This window comes from Sciurus carolinensis, chromosome 4, assembly GCF_902686445.1.
Source record: "Sciurus carolinensis chromosome 4, mSciCar1.2, whole genome shotgun sequence".
In the NCBI taxonomy this organism is placed as follows: Eukaryota; Metazoa; Chordata; class Mammalia; order Rodentia; family Sciuridae; genus Sciurus; species Sciurus carolinensis.
Window position 1 is genome coordinate 55868431 of NC_062216.1, and position 18378 is coordinate 55886808.

The window sequence follows — 18378 nt, forward strand, 5'->3', positions numbered from 1 at the left end:
AGAAAGCTGCTTGGGGACCTTTAAGTTAGGGTTCAGAATCATGCATACCCAGATGCGTTTATTACAGGGTGGAAATATAGACTTTTTCCCTCTCCTCATTTCCCTCCACCTAAGTATCTCTTTATTCATTACTTTAATTACCTAATCGTAAATTTCTTTAGGGGGTTACTTAGAAAGAAAATTAGCATCAAAGCTTGGCAGTAAATTCAGGGGTTTTTGGAGACAGTCCAAGCTGTTTCACCTGTGATTAATTAGATGTTTTTTTTTTTTTTTTTTTTTTCCCTTTAAGTGCCAGAAGGCTGTTGAGGTCTTTAAGCAGTTACATGACTGCTGGCAGAGCTGCAATTATGATTGATGCATGCGTCTGGAGTCTGAGGCTGCAGCCCGGCTTTGGGTGATGTGTGTGTGTGTGTGTGTGTGTGTGTGTGTGTGTGTGTGTGTGTGTATAAGAGGGAGAGACAGAGGGACAGAGACCGGTTTGGATAGCAAAAGCTTGGAGAAACTCCAAGGGTTTCACAGACATAATGAGAAGCTTCCTTAATACTTCTTTTGAGTGCAGATCTAGGAGCTCCAAGCCAGGATCTCCTATCAAAATATTTCAGCAATTCAGACATGTTGGTTTAGCAAGCGTCTTCCTCACCATTAGTCACTGAGGAGTTAAGCTGTCTTCATGGGATGCACCCAGCAATGGGTATTTTTAACAGTCCTTTTGCTATATATAAAGCAGAGCAGCTGAACCTGTTTTAAGAGAGTCTGTAGCTCACTAAGATTTCATGCTGGTGAAAAACAACAGCAAAGAAAGTGATCTCTTTGAGTAATTTGTTAGGTATAATATTATCCCCAAAGTTTGGCGATAAAGTCAAAGCAACCTCTGGTATATTTGGAAAAGTTAATACTCCTAGTGACAATGAATTTGCTTTCAAGGATGCACTTAGAGAAAATTAGTGATTGCTTTATTATGAGTTCCAGTTTATCTTTTTTTTTCTTTAATCTCTGTGAAAGAAGGAGGAAAAGTATCCTTCAAACAATTAGACTCAGTTATAGGATCAGGAAGTACAATTTTTTTGCTGCATCAACTTCTAAGTTCCTGGAATCAACATCATTATCATCTAGCACATTGTTCCACAAGTCCTTAATGTCCATGAAAATATCAAGACATCAATACTGTCTAAATACCTGGTTCTACCTGCTCTCAGAGAACCCACATGGTTAGTCACATGGTTTCACACAGAGATTTCTGTCATCCTCATCAGTGTGGCCCAGAGCAGGGGTCAGCAAACATTTTTTGTAAAAGACTGGAGAATAAGTATTTTAGGCTTGCCAGCCATAGGTCACTCTTGCAACTGCTCAACTCTGCTATTGTAGAGAGAAAGCTGCCATGATCAATAGGCAAATGAATGGACATGGCAGCTTTCTAATAAAAGATGTCTGCTGACCCCTGGCTTAGAGTACCACTTCTCAGATTTAATGGGCATATGAAACACCTGGGGATCTTGTTAAACTATAGATTCTGATTTGGCAAGTCAGCAGTGGCCTGAGGATCTGCATTCCTAACACCCCACCAGACAATGGGGGTGCTCCTGGTCTAGGGACCTCACTTTGGGCAATAAGGTTTTATAGTGTCTCCTTAAAATATGTCCTTTCTTCTGGGTGCAGTAGTGCACACCTGTAATCCCAGCAGGTCAGGAGGCTGAGGAGGAGGATCACAAATTTGAGGCCAACCTCAGCAATTTAGTAAGACCCTGCCTTAAAATGAAAAATAAAAAAGGACTGGGGATGTAGCTCAGTGGTAAAGTACCTCTGGGTTCAATCCCTAGTATTAAAAAAAAAAAAAAAATTTTTTTTGTTGTCTATTCCTAGGGCATTTCCCAACAATGATGGACTTTTAGTTCATTAGGACCAATGCTAGGTTTAAACCCTTCAAATCTATCACCTTCAAAGATTCCTGTGGCACTCTGTCCCTTGGGGAGGGCCCAGATTTCTGTCTCCTGAGTATCACCTTTCTTTTTTCACCTTTCAGATTGGTTGTTGAAGGGCTCACACTCCTAACTGGACAGATGGCTCCGGCTGTGGTGCAGCTGCACAGGGCTCATCAAAGTCATTTATGCCAGCTCTGCTACCTCACTGCTGCACCTTCCCTGCCTCAGCATGGAGGGCTCTAATGGCAGAGCAGAGGGCCCTATGGCCCCTGTCTAATTGGCTGCAATGCAAGAGCTAATGTAGGTTGAGAGACCAATTAACTGGGCTTGTTTCTACCAACGCTGCATCTGAACATCAATTATGCTAAACAACATGCTGGATTAAGACATTTCCCTGCCACTATCATTTGTTGTGGGACATTTCAGAGCAGTGTGGAGAGGAGCTTGCTTCTCACTGCCTGCCTGAGGGCTTCTCTCTCACACCACTACAGAGGGAGGTGTGGCAGCAGGGGGAGCAGCTTTGGAAGGGGGGAATCACAAAACAGCTGACACTCACTGGCTACTTTAGCCCGTTGACTTCAGATTATGGTAATGAAACAATGTCCAAGAAACTGGGGAATAAGTTCAGTGTGAAACACTGGTAATCCCTCTGCATAACCTGTCCAGGTACCAGGATGTTAAAGGATATGTTTCCTAAAATTTCAATGAATCAATCCATCACATAACCATTGGGAGGAGGAGGATAGTTGTATATTCTTCAATGGTTTTGAAGTTAACTCCTCCCTCATTCCATCCCATCACTTCTCTTCTCATCTCAACTCATCTCAGGCTTCTCTCTTGGAATGCAATTCTTGATTTTTACATCAACAGTTTGTCAGTAAGTAACTCAGTTTATTTTAATGTATCCTGATTGTGTAACTCCTATGTCCCAAACATACTGAGTAACCAAATTGAAGACACAATCTGTACTCTGGAGTTACTGGTTTAGTTGGAGAGACTGGACTAATTCAGGCACCTAGTCATTTACTCACTCATTCATCCAGTCAACAGATATTTATTAATCATCCATTATATTTCAGGAGCTTTGTTAGGCTAGAGGCACTGTTCTTCTCTTAAATAAATGAGCAATAGTAATGGTGTGTGAGCTGTGCTATTAATACTATGGTAGTACAGCCTCTAAGGGGGCACAGAATGTACAAAAATGACAGTATAATAAAATAATGTATGTGTATTAAAAATTTAAAATGTAATGTAGGTTTAAAGCAGGGTATCATGCTGTCTTCCATTCCCCCATACTGCTTATTTCAACTGCCACCATTCTTGTTAAACTTTTTCAAACTTCAAGAGCAAATGAAATATCCCACGTAACCTCCCTCAATTTCCAACCATTGGAAAGCTATCCATATTTGCATTTATTCTCAACCCCCTCACTCTGCTTTTTCAGGAAGAGCTGTTATTTCTCTTGTTTAAGGGCATACCCTCAAGTTGTGCCCTTGATCAATGCTCTTATTTCTGCTTGGGCTTTACTGTAACTATGATTCTCTTTCTTCTTTGCAAATCATCACCTTCATCTGCATTGGTTGCTTCTTCATGTCATAAAATTATGATCAAGTTGTCCATTATAAATATAAAAGTTCCATCTTGACATTGTACTTTTCTTTTGCTTACCTTTAAACCTACAATCCTTGCCTCTCTCTTCTCTTTCGTCCAACTTCCACCTCTTGTTCTTTAAATACCTACCATTAGACCCCTTCTCTCCCCCCAATCCACAGAAACCACTCTGGCAAAAGGCCCTAGCAAACTTCTCACAGCTAAACCTAATGAGCTTTTTAATTCAACTTTATCTTTTTTGACCTTGATCTATTGTTTTACATTAATTGCCATCTCATTCTCGTTTTCTACTCACTTACCTTACAGTTCTCCTCCTCCTTCACTGACCATTCCTTTTCCTGACCTTTGGTAACTCTTATTTCATGGCATATCCCTTGAATTGTGCTTTTCCATGTATATTTCTCCCTTAGACCTCATCTCAATGCAGTATCTCTTCTAATCACCTGCTGTCAATTTCCTACACTCTCATAACTTTCAAACTGCTCTTTTTTCAAGCCTGCATCTCTGAGCCTCAGCTCCATCTACCTGCCACTCATGCCATCTCAACTTGCTTTGAACTTAGGTCAGAAATTTTTCACGACAACCTGCTACTCCTTCTGTATGCTCTGTCTTGATGAATGACAATATCATCTGAAACTTGGAGGTCATCATCTACCTTTTACTTTTCTTACCCTGACACCCAAGCAATCAATAAATCCTGTCAACTCTATTTCTCTAAACTTTGATTACATCTGTCCTCTCTTCTGTATTCCTACTGCTCTGGTCTTAGTTCCGGTCTCATCAACTTTTATTTGGACAAGGACAATTTGATTACCATCTGATATCCTTGCCTCTGATAGCATCTGTGATCTTACGCCCTTTCAGTCTATCTGATACATTGCAGACAGGATTGCTTTTCTAAAACCCAAATATGAAACAAAAGCATACACAAAACTGACCACTGCCTGCAATGATTCACATGTGGAGAAGTTGTTCGGCAGTCCATTGAAATAGCCTCAGTGAGGATTGATAGAGAGTTCTATAGTTTTGATCTAAAATGTCCACCAAAAGCCCATGTGTTAAAAACTTGGTTCACAGCTTGGCATTATGAAGAGGTGATGGAACTTTTAGGAAGTGGGGCCTCGAAGGAGGTCTTAGATGACTGGTGGTGTGCCCTCGAAGGAGTTGGGGGACCCAGTCTGTTCTCATCTCTTTCACTTTGTGGCCATAAGGTGAACACTCTTGCTCTACCACACATTCCTGCCATGATATGCCACCAGAGGCTCAAAGCAATGGGACTGATCCATCCTGGATTGAAACCTCTAAAACTGTGAGCCAAAATAAGCCTTTGTCTTTTATAAGTTGATTATCTTAAGTGTTTGTTATAGTGATAGAAGTCTGACTAACACAGAGGGTATTTAAGAACTTTGAATTGTAGACTTCTTCCTGACCCCTTCCCCTCATTCCATGCTGTGCTAACTAGGTCTCAGAAAGTCAAACAAACAAACCCATAAAACCCTATGTATGTATGTTGGTTACCATAGTACAGATACTCCCACCAATTTCAGGCTAGATTAGATGTGGCCAAATGATGCAAGGTTTGGATGCAGGCTTTCTAGTTAGAATACCCATTGACAATGGATTTTGGAAGAAATTTACATAGGTGGCTCCAACAAGCTGGTGCAAGCCAGTTCCAGCACGCCAATGTCCTTACCTCTTCAAGCATCCCTGGGCCTAAACCAGAGAGACTCTCCTTGCATCTGGTATGTATGAGACTTCATGATCCAGGAATGGTGAATAGCTATCTTATGAAAACTGATCAGTAGTTAATGGTGGTCCAGAGGGCTCCAACAGCTGATTTTTAAATTGCCTCCAGTCTTAAGAGGTGCAGTGCCTTGATGAATTAGTAATGTCTGCCATGAATATGAGAAGCTATAAGGGCTGCATGTGCTATATACCTTTATTATAGCTGCAAAAGTGCTACTTTGAATTTAAGATTCCTCAAGCAACCAGAAAATAGTTTAAAACTTGCAGAACAAAGCCAGAATTCATTAGCCAAAAATGCAAAGTCCTTTATACTTTGCCCAACCCTTATTCTTTTACTATACTCTGCAATACTCTAAACCTTAATCTTATTGAAAAGCTGAGGTAACCTTTGCTCACCAGACTTTTTCCTAAACTAATTGGAGCCTGTAGATGCTATGACTTAGAAGGAAGATATGATGTTGTGATAGTTCAGTGGTTGGGTTGCAAACACCTTGTGATTTGTGAGGAATTGTAGGTTATCTGCACAAATGTTCCTGACTTGGGTTGCCTGGCTGCCCTGAATAAGAGCCATGATGAGCATTCCTGTGGCCCCATAAAATGATTTTGTAGCTTTTCTCTGAACATACATATACATACAACAGGACTCTACTCTGCCCTGTGCTGTTGATTCCTCTTAGGATTGGAAAAAGTGGACTCCGAGTTTGTTGTTGGTCAACACTTGAATCTCTATGAACAGCACACACTGGGCCCTGCCTGCAGGGGAGAGAGCAAAAACTTATCACTGCTAGAGAGCTCCTCCTCCTTCCCACACTGTCCAGGGGAGGTGACAGCTGGCGATAAAGAGTGCTTAATGTATACCTAGCAAGTCGGTGTTCTTGGTGTAAGGGCATATTTGGAAGCTCTCAGTTCTATCTTCTGGAAGATCTAGGTTATTAGCTTTAAAAAATATTTAATTGACAAATAAAAATTTTATATTCAAGACATACAGCAAGATGATTTGATATATGTATACATTGTATGATAATTACTACCCTCACATTAACATATCCATCAGCACCCATGCGGTACTTTAGATTCCCCAGAACTTGTTCATGTTATAACTGAGAGTTTATACCCTTTGACTGACATCTCCCCACTTGCCCCTATGTTCTCCAACTCCAGCTAGCTAGTGTTCTACCTCTGCTTCTGTGAGGTCAACTTTCTAGATTCCACATGTAAGTGAGATCATCGAGTATTTATCTTTCTTTGCCTAACTTAATTACCTTAGCATAATCCGCACATTCATCAGTCTTATTGCAAATGGCAGGATTTACTTCTTTTTTACAACTAGACAAAATTCATATGTATGTGTATCACATTTTCTTTTTTCATTCTTAGATTATTAGTTTTTAACCAAACCCTACTTGCTTATGTTTACCTGTAAAATGGGGTGGAGGGGCTTAACTTTCAAGGTTATTATGTGGATAAAGGAGACCGTGTCCATAAAGTATTAACATGATTTACAACTCACAATTTCTTTGTAACTCTTAGTAACCTTAGGCAGCTGCTCATGTGAATGCCCATTTTTTCATACAGAGGACAGAGAGATACAATGAATGGTTGCTGTTATTCTGTGCTGCTCCACCGCCTTGCTGTTGTCCTGTGGTTGCCTCGTCTGGAGGCGACCTTTTAGAAGGCACTGCCTCTGTTTGATAAAGCAGTACACATGAAACTTTTTCATAACTGTGTCCAAATGGATTACTCCTTCCTGCACAAGAATGTATGTCATTGTCAACATCAAAAACTTCCCTGCTTTGCTCTGGCAGCACCTGCCTTATTGATTGGCGTCTTCAGAACAACTCACTCACGCAAAGCATTTAAACCTGTATGACTTCAAAAAGTAAGGTAAGACAAGCCACATCGAGCAGGATAGCACATACCTAATATGATTATTTCTTCTCTTCCTGGTGATAATAGAATTATGCAAAAGCGGCCTTGACCCAGTAAGGATTTTCTCTTCGGAATCAAATCAAATCTCTGCTACCCCCTAACCCACAACTCCTCTCCCTCCCTTTGTCCCCCTCCCCTTTTTTGCTTTCTAGTCACTTTGTGCATTTCTTTTAGTACTGTCTCTCAAGTCCAAGAGTTTCTTACCTATAAAATACAATAAAACAAATGAAAAATGTGACTAAGTATTTCTAGTAGGCAATTGATGAAGAAAAATACTCATCTTCATTCATTAATTTATTCTGAATTTTTTATTGATTATCTTCAGTGTGACTACTGTCAACTCACATAGCTGAATTGACTTTGAGTGAGATGTGTGACAGATGTCTCAGGACTCCCCCATTTCTGTTTCCACAGTGTCTGGATCCTGGAAAGAGATCCTGAAAGTCCTTGTCACTGGACACTATAACAGTGACCAGCAACATCTGATTGACAGCAACCAAAAGAGAACCATTGGAGGGAAAACCCAGAGTAGTTTGCAGGAGCCAACTGGCTCCAGGCACAGGGCTGTGCTTCAGGGTTGTCCCAGATAAAATATACCTACACCTCACAAACACATGGTAAGAACTGGGTTATCAGCGACTTTTCTGAGGTATGAAAATGAGATATGGAGCAGTTAGACTGCTTCGCCAAACTCATGTTCATGAATCAACAGAGCCAAGGATGGAGCCCAAGCCTCTCTGTCATTGAACCTTCTTCTTTCTTTGCTCTGCCTTTCACACAAGACCAGTACTCTGATTTTCCTATCACGCCAGTAAGAATACAACTTTTTTTCTAATGGTGTATGATTTGGTTATTTGGATTTGGGGTTATTAAAAGGCAAGAATAAAATGACAGTGCAGTGAGAATAGGCTTTGAGAAATATTGGAATGACTTAAGAAAAGTAGTAAATTCTATTAACTGTAGAACTCTTAATAGTCTGCTGTAAACACATAGATTAAAAAGGGGCATACCTTCTGAAGAATATTTAAGAGAACATTTCTTTTTTAGACTTGGAGTACTAATTCCTTGGCAACTGGCTTGGAAGATTTCCTCTGAGTCCTGGATCAGAATCCAGTGGGGGAAAATGCCCAAACATTGTGTATGTTTAAAAAAATAATGAGCTGCTCTTATTCTGAACTGTTTTTGTTCTTGTCTTTCCTGGTATGAAACTTCAGGACATATGTTCTAACAAAGAATTTATATATTTATTTGTGAATTAGTTAAGTGAGAATCTGAAAAACTACAAATAGCACTCCTCTTTGGTATAAAAATTTCATGTTTATCCATTTGACTAATAACTATTTAATATTTGCAAAGTAACTATTCTATGTCACAAATGGTACACATGAGTCTTTTACAAAATATTATCTAAACTCAGTTAAAACAAGACTTGGTAGGAGGCCAGGAAAATAGTCCAGTTGTGAAGTCATGATCTGGAATGAACAAAATGGTATTAATTAATAGACAATGAACAGACAAAACCAGGATACATTTTAAAGGCAAAAGCGAGTGGTCCATATCCATATCCCTGGATATGAACCTCTGCAAAGGGGACCCAAAGGTCTTCCTCTATGAACATTGAGCAATAGGGTATATACAGGTTGAGTTAATGGAGATCTGGAATAATGGAGTAAGACAGAGTTGGAACCAGGGAAAGGGTGGAACCAGTTGTTCTTTCTTGGTTGTATTGAATTTCAGATGCTATTAAACATCATGGTGTTGGAGTTAGTGGGTCCACAAAACTCAGAAGAGATGTAAAGGCCACATATATGAATTTTGAAGTTATCTATATCTAAAGGTATTTAAATCTATGGACTTGGATGAGGTTATCAAGGAAGATAATAACCATGGAGAAGAGATAGCCTAGCTCTGAGCTCTGGAACATTCAAAAGCTAAAGAGTAGATATAGGATCTGTCCTATATGCCTGGGAAGTTCTGACTGATGGGAAAGAAAGAAAACTAAGAAAGTGGGGTGTTACAAAAGTGAAGAAAGATTCTTAAGGGGACCATGATCATGTGTGTAAAATGTTGCCAAGCAGTCAAGTGAAATGAGAACAGAAAGTTAACCCTTCCACTGAATAACATGAAGGTCACTGGCAACCTTAACAAAATTTGTTTCTGAATCATTTGATAGAAAGACCAACTGCAGTGAGATGGAAAAAAAAAAAAAAGAGTAAGAGGTAAGGAAATAAGCCATCAATTAATAAATCACTTTGGAAAAATGTATTATAAGAACTTTCAAAATAATCTCATTCATATAACATCAAATATTTCATCTGAAAATGAGTGTGAACTTCTAGAAAAACCTCATAAAGAACACATCTGGTCTCTAACAGAATGGAAAGCTTTCCTCTAAATGAACAGCAAAACAACCTTAGAACCTTAGATTTCTTAGGACCAGAGCTGATAATGAGGCTGGTATGAACCAGTATGACAATACTTGTTGACCTATTATTTAAAATACAGTTGACATCTTCAGGTTCTACATCCATAGATTCAACCAAACACAGAGTGAACACATTTTTTTTTTTAAAAACTACATCTGTTCTGAGCACAGGCAGGCTTTTCTCCTGTCATTATTACTCAAACAATATAGTATAACAACAATTTGCACAGCACTTATTGTACAAGGCATTGTAAGTAATCTAGAGATGACTTAAAGTATATGAAAGGTTGTTTATAGGTTATATGTAAATATTATGTAATTTTATATATGGAACTTGGGCATGGAAGATTTTGGCAGATGCTGTGGGTCCTGGAACCAATCCCTCTGGATACCATGGGATGACTGTAGTTCTGTGCCACTTGATAAATACATCATTACCTTAAGTGACCCCAACACTCCTTCCACTGTACCAAGAGGCCTAACCTCCTATCCTGATCTAGAATTAAACCACATATAACCACTGGCAGTGTGGGAAGGGTGGCTGATCAAGTCTCTGTCCCCTCTATAAAGGTAGCACTCAGTCTGAATTGTTGGTGTCTATAGTCTACACGTTTTACATAGCACTTCTGCTTAGTTCCATGATTTCAAATACCATGAGGCAGTCAACTCAGCAGTTGATATATGTTTTTAGAAAGACACATTCATTTCAGTGGATTGCCTTGTGGACTAATGGAGACTTCTAAATCAAATCCCTGACTACAGAAATTCCTACCAGTAGGAGTTTTTTACTTTTATTTATTGTTTTCTGTCCCTGACCAAACCTGTAAGGCTCCTCAGAAACGGTCCAGGGCTTATTAACTATGTATTTTCTAGTTTTACTATTAATGCAAAAGTCATTTTAGTGTTATTACAGGATCTAATACAACAGATTTCAGAATTTTAGTCAGCTGAGATAGTAATTGTCTGCTTTGTATCTTATGTGAGTAAGGATGACCTTGCAACCAGTATCGCTAGCTCTCAAAAACCTATGCCTTCTTTTTTCTTATTTTCTAATAGAGTAATATTGAGTGGAAGCAGACATTAATCATTAGTCTCCCGGTCCTTGGACCCATGTCCCATCATGTCACTCTGAGTAAGTTGATGTCCTTGTCTGGAGGTTGTTACAGAAGATTTAAGCACTAAGCACAGGTACAGTCCATGTGTAAAATCAATTAACCACCCAGAAGAACTGTTAAACTGTTAGGGCCATTGGACTTTGCAGTTCAAAATAACAGGACAGTTCTTGCTGCAATGAAGACAGCCAAAAGTAGATTAACACCAGAGCTCAGCCTTGTCCTGGTGGCAAAGAGACTAGTTTTCTCTTCCATTACCAGATCTAGATAGCAGGAATGTAAGTCTAACTTGTTTGGTTGTACAGTAAATTACTTTAGATCACCTTTTAAGAAAGGCAAAAGGAAAGTTCCAGTAACATGGGACACACACACACATAGAATAATAGACGAAAGTCATCAGTTTAATAATATAAATTATATATGCCATAGGAATTAAGCAAGTATGCTACTATCCCGGCCAAGGGTACCCTCCACAAAAATGCTATATGCTTTTTCCTTCCTGATATTCCCCCAAACTTCCAGGTATCTGACATTCCCTTCCCCCCTGATGCCAGATAGTTTTGAAATTCAAGGATAACTGAGTTTTAATGGCATCCACTTGTACTAGCTTAGTATTGTGTATGGCCAGAGTTTTTTAAAGTTACTCAGGTAAACATCTCAGCGATTTCTCACCAAATTAAGCTAGAACTTCCCTTTTGTCATTATGGTTGATAGATATTCTGCAGGGCTATTTCATTGCAAAATAAATATAACCTGCATAGAAAACATGCTTTGAGGAATCACTGGCTGCGCAAGAGGCACAAGAGTTCTCTAAACAGTGATCCCCAAAATGGAGAAATAAGCCCAAATTTATATGCTGGGGCCACAGATGCAGCACTTTGCTGGGTCCTCATGGTGAAAACTCTAAAGGGATGCCTCTGATCCAGGGACTGTGTACTCTCATAAAGCTTTTATTGGAAGGTAGAAATCTGACCTTAAGATTTTGCACTGAACATGAGGTGTGTGTGTGTGTGTGTGTGTGTGTGTGTTTGGAGGGAGAAGAGGTGGTGGTGGTACTGAAGGGATTCCAAGGTACTGAGTACCCACTGATATTGGCATGAGTAAAAACAGATCCTTTCTGGAAACAGAGATTTTGATCCATAGACTAAGATCTGTATAGTTCCACCATAGGCTAAGAGGACCAATGAGAAGCTCAAAATAAAATATCAAGAAGTCAAGAGAATGCAAGCAGAGGTGACAGCAGAAATAAAAAGATTTACTTACTTATTTTAACTAATTTTCATTTTTGCTCAATGAATAATATTTGTATACATGTTTGAAGCACAATGTGGTATTTTGGTTAATGTACATACTGGATAATGATCAACTCAGTGCCATTAGCATATATATCACCTTAAATTTTATCATTTTTTATGGTGAACACATTAAATATCCTCTCTCCTATTTTGAGATTATTATTAACTCTATTCTCCTTACTGTGCCACAGAATACCATAACTTATTCCTCCTATCTATTAACCAACCTCTCCCCACACTCCCAATCCCTACGTTCCCCAGTCTCTGACACCAACTCTTCTACTCTCAACTTCTACAAGATCAACTTTCTTAGATTCTACCTATGAGTGAGATCATATGGTGTTTTTCTTTCTGTGTCTGACATTTCACTTAATACAATATCCTTCAGGTCCTTGCATATTGTCACACATGACAAGATTTCCTGCTTTTTTATGGATGCATAATATTCCGTTGTGCATTTATATCTATTTCATTTTCTTTATCAATTTGTCCACTGATGGGTGTTTAGTTTTTTTCCATGTCCTGGATACTGTGAGTAGTGGTGTAATAAACATGAGAATGCAGGTCTCTTTGACATGCTGATTTAAGCCAGTAGTGGAAATGTTGGATAATATGATATTTCTATATTTAGTGTTTTGAGAGCCTTCTATATTATTTTCCATAATGGCTGTACTAATTTATATTCCCACAGTGTATAAGATTTCATATTTCTCCTTATCCTTGCCAGCATTTGTTTGTTACATTTTATCTTTTTGATAATAGTGGTTCTAACTAGAGTATAGTGGTGTCTCACTGTAATATTGGTTTGACTTTCACCAATGGTTGGGAATGTTGAGCATTTTTTATATATATGTTGCCCATTTGTGTGTCTTTTCTTTTTTCTTTTTTCTTTTTTTTTTTTACAAAAAGTCTATTTAGATTTTTAGTCCATTGTTTAAATTGGATTGATTGGTCGATTTATGCTACTGAGGGTTTTTTTTTTTACTTCCTTATATGTTTATCTCTTATCAGATATATGACATGCAAATAATTTTTCCTATTCTGCAAAGAAGACTATTGGTTCTTCTACATGCAAAGGAATGAAGTTTGACCTTTACTTTACAGCATATATAAATATCAACTTGAATAGAGCATAGACTTAAACATAAGGCCTATAAGTACAAAGATCTTAGAAGAAAACATAAGGAAAAATCTTCATGATATTATATTTAGCAACAATTTCTTGAATAGGACAAGAAAGTTAAGACAACAGAAGTAAAACTAGACAAATGGGATGAGATCAAACTAAAAAAATTTAGTACAGCAAAGGAAACAATGAACAAGACAAAAATACAACCTGCTGAATGTCAGAAGATATTTGCAAACCATATATCTGATAAGGGGTTAGTATCCAAAGTATATAAGAAACCCTTTCAACTCATATGTCAAGCAGACATCAAACAAATAACCCAATTTCAAAGTGATCAAAGGACTTAGATCATTCTCTACAGAAGACATAAAAATGGTCAAAAAGTATGGGAAAAATGCTCAACATAACTAATCATCAGGGAAATGCAAATCAAAATCACAATGATATGTCACTTGCACCTGTTAGAATGACTACTATGTAAGCCAAATATCAAAGCTAGCAAGTGTTGGTGGGGATATAGAGGAATTGAAACACTTGTCCAGTATTTGTGAGAATGTAAAATGGTGCAGCTGCTATGGAAAATAATGAAGAGTTTCCTAAAGAAAAATTTTAAAAGAGAATTACCATATGATCCAGCAATTGCTCTTCTGGGTGTTCATCTAAAAGAATGGAAAATAAGATCTAAAGAAGATATTTGCACTCTCATGTTTAATGCATCATTCTTCATGATAGGCAAGGTATACAAATAGTCTAAATATCCACTGACTGATGATGGATAAAGAATGTGTGGTATATACACAAAGTGGAATATTTTTCAGTTTTACAACACAAAGGAAGTCCTGCCAAATGTAATAACATAGATGAATGCTGAAGGAATTATGCCATGTAACCTAACTCAGTAACAAAAGAAAAAACACTACTGATAACATTTACAAGAACTACATAACTATGAAAACATTAGAAGCAAAGAGTAGAACTGTGGTTGTCAAGAGTTAAGGGTCAGAAGAAATGGGGAATCACTACTTAATTTGTATAAAGTTTCAATTATGCAACATGATTAAGTTATAGAGATCCAGTGGTATGACATTTTGACTGTAGTTAACAAGACTCTATTGCATACTTAAAATTTTTTTTTAGAAGTTAGAGCTTATGTTAAGTGTACTTACCACAGTAAAAAAAGCTGTTGTGGTGCACATATAAAATAAATGCTTCTGATTAGTCCAAATAAATGTTGTCTTTATAAAATGTAAAAATGATGTTAATTTGAATGGTTCATTAAAATTCCACAAGGGTTTTGTGTTATTTTGGTCAGCTTTGCATTGCTGTGACCAAAATACCCAATAAGGTTTAGTCCTTGATCAATCGACTCCATTGCTCTGGGCCCAAAATGAGCTAGAACATCATGGTGGAAGTGTATAGTAGAGGACAAACAGCTCAAAATATGACAAACAGGAAGGGGAGAGAGAGAGAGAGAGAGAGAGAGAGAGAGAGAGAGAGAGAGAGAGAGAGAGAGCGAGCACTCTGCTCACAGTGACAAAATATAAACCCCAAAGAAATGCCCCCAATGACCTACTTCCTCCAGCCATACCCTACCTGCCTACAGCTATAACCCACTTAATCCAATCAAGTGGATTAATCTATCAATTTGATTATAGCTCACATAATCTAACCATTTCACCTCTGAACCATTCTTGCATTGTCTCACACACGAGCTTTTGGAGGACACCTTGTATCTAAACCATAAATACTTAATCTTAAAATTTATAAAGCCATAAGAAAAATGTCAATCTTAACATAAAAACAAGAATCCAACAGCCCTAGTAATTTTTAGAGTCCAGTAGTGAGATTAGTTTGCAAGGCAGCCTGTTGAATAGAATTCCAAAGCCTAAAAAGGCCCTCTGAGGAAAGACAGGACATTCTGACATTCTCATCTTTGGCAAAGCATAGAAAGAAGGAAAGGTCAAGGCAATAGTAGGTATCTAATATGACAAAGAATTTCAATAATGTTTATCAAAATTTTGCATATGTGATGGAAAGTATAAGAAATTTAAAGAACCTAAAGAATTATCCAAACTGAAACAATGAGAAAAATAATTTGTTAAAATATATAAAAACAAAAATAAAAGAGTATCCAAGAGTTGTGGGAAGATATTTGATGACAAACATGCATAATTGAATACCAGAAGGAAAATAGAGAAAGTAGAACAAAAGAATATATGAAAAGATAATGGCCAAAAGCTTTGGAAATTTGATTAAACAACAAAGAACAAATGCAAGAATTTCATAGACCTACAAGCATGGTATGTATATGAAATATATACTATGCAAAAGAGAACTGTACACCTAGACACATAGGAGCTAACTGCTGAAAATCAAAGATAAATAGAAAACTATGAAGACAGCCAGAGGAAAAAATACTATATACTGAGGAATAAATACAAGAATTACAGCAGACTTCTCATGACAATCTATGAAACTGAAGAGAATGTAGCAAATTTTTAGACTAGTAAAATTAAAAATAAATAAACAAACAGCACTACTGATTTTCCATATTGTATTGGAGGTACCAACTACAGCAATAAGGAAAGAAGAGGCATAATAATTTGAAAGAAGAAGTAAAGCAGACATAAATATCAATGACATAAAGATCTGTGTAAAAAATACCAAGAAATCTGGAAAATGTTACTATAACTAATATGGAAGGTCATGAAGTTAATATACAAAAATAGATAATATATGCTAGCAAGAGATATTGAATAAATAAAATTTTAGAAAGTACCAATTAACATCACATTCAAAAGTCATGAAATACAGGGACATTATTATGTACATGATTTGTATATGAAAACTACAAAACATTTTTGAGGGAAATTAGATATAGCTTATTAAAGTCCCTGAAGTGAGATGGGGGGAAAATAAATAAAGGATGAGTTTTTTTCTGAATGGACTTAAAATTATGCCCACATATCCAAGGGACTCGATGAATCACCAGTTACAAGAAATATGAAGAAAACTATACCAAGAGACATCATAATGAAATTACGCAAAACCAGTGACAAATACAAAATTTTTAAAGCATGGAGAGGGAAAAAAAGGATTGATGGCAATTCACATACTCTATGATAGTGCAATTACATTTTTCTATTCCTGTACATACATTATTTTGATGCTATTGCACAAATATACCATATCTTTAGAAATGTACAGAATTACTTAAAATGATGCACAGAACAAAAATGTAAATGTCCATAGACACAAAAAATAGTTTATTATGTTATGCTTACCCAGTGGAATATTATACAGAAATAGACATGAATAAAGTAGAAGTACCACAATACCACAAATTTGTCTTAGAAACAATATTGATAGAAAAGCATCCTCGAGGAATACAACAGAGTTTAAAAACCAGCAAAGGTGAAAAAAATCATTTTAGGGTACGCATTCATATGTGATAAAACAATATAAAAAGTATGTAGAAATAGGTGGTACTATTTACTCATTTTAGGTTGAATAAACAAATCTAAACTACAGGATGTTTTTTAGATACAACTTAAATGTATACCACAAAAAGACTGCAAATAAAAGGGAAGAAAAGCATATGTTATAAAGCTGCTATAACTCAAGGACTGAGAAAAATATACCAGAGCCCCAGGGCTGAGATGAAGCAATCCTGGAGTGGCTGCAGCCCACTGGGTGTTGGAACTTTGATATCTGCATAATTTATAAATATACATGTGCATGTAGAAATATAAAAGTAAGCTAGAAGGGAACATATTAAATTCATAGTAATGTTTACCTCTTGACATCACTAATAGGAGAAAAGACTAAATGAGATTGTGTTCAGGGTCCAATAAAATATAAAATTTTACCTGTAATATTTTACTTAAATGAAAACTTGAAATACTACAAAATGCCAGAAATAATTACTTATGAATGGGATACCATACATGTTTTCTGTAGAATTTCTTAACATTTTCTTCCTCCAAATTAAAATGATTAAGAAACTAAAGAATCTATGAAAATGGAAGTCTTAAAGTGCATTGTATAGGTTTGATCCTAATTCCTAAGGGCCCCAAGTGCCACTGTGGTCCACTAGGGAAAGTGAGACAGTGATAAGATAATAGATAGGTGCTCAGTCAGATCTGACTCTCATTGTGCCCACCTGGTAGGTGGACTCTCTTTTGCTTTTACTTTCCACAGTTCCTGCACATAAAGTTAGAATAGGCATGCTTAGGAATTGGCAGAATCCCCATTGATGCTACAGAGTACCACTGTGGTAAAAAGCTGCTGGAATTTCCCTTCCCTACCAAAATAGTAAATCAGAAATAACCATCCATGAATGATCTGCAGAAACTAATGCCACAACAAAAATAGGGGTGGTGATACCTATTATAATTCCACTTAACTCAAAAGGGAATTTTACCAGCTCCTCAGCAGGTGGCATCCCAGAGACACTCCCAAGGATGTTTGTTTCCAAGTGAATTTTACCAGCACTTAAGTAGGTAGGTGGTTACTGCCCCTAAGTTCCAACCTTTGGAACGTCCGTGAAAAATATCAGTCCATTTTTATTTTAAAATCTACCATCTTGCTCCTTGATTATGGTTAGCCTTTTCCTTTTTTTCTTTCTTTTTGCCTTTTGACTTCTTTTTGATCAATCAAGTCTCCCCCCATCTTTTGCTTTTCCATAGTTTGTTTTGCTTTCTTTTTGTTACTCTCTTAATGTTTACCTAAGAGATTATAATGTGCATCTTTCTCTTAATAAAATTACTACGAATTAGCATCTTCACTTGCGTTTTCTACAGTTTCCTCGGGGAAAGAAAGTCATGCTCACTGTTTTCCCACTCTCTTTTCTCCAAGAACTATTCCCCTCAATACCTGACTGCCGTGATAGCCCTCAACTCTAATTTTTTTCCATCCTATTCCCATGAGACTGCTTGAAAACTCTGAGCCTTAAAATTCAACTTGATCTCTTGTCCAGTACCACTTACTAATTGGCCAATGCCTTGAGGGAAAAACAGCAGAGAATGTCAGGTTCACCTCAATGTTTCTCTTTTCTCTTGCATCTTAGCCTTTCAAGTTCTTACTGACTTTGTTGCTCTGTGGTTACTTCAATTTAAAGCATTTTTACCCAGTCTAATTTTTTTCCCCCCTTAGGGTGAGAATTGGTCAGCTTCAGCTACTCTTTCAAAGATATAAATAAAATTTTTAAAGT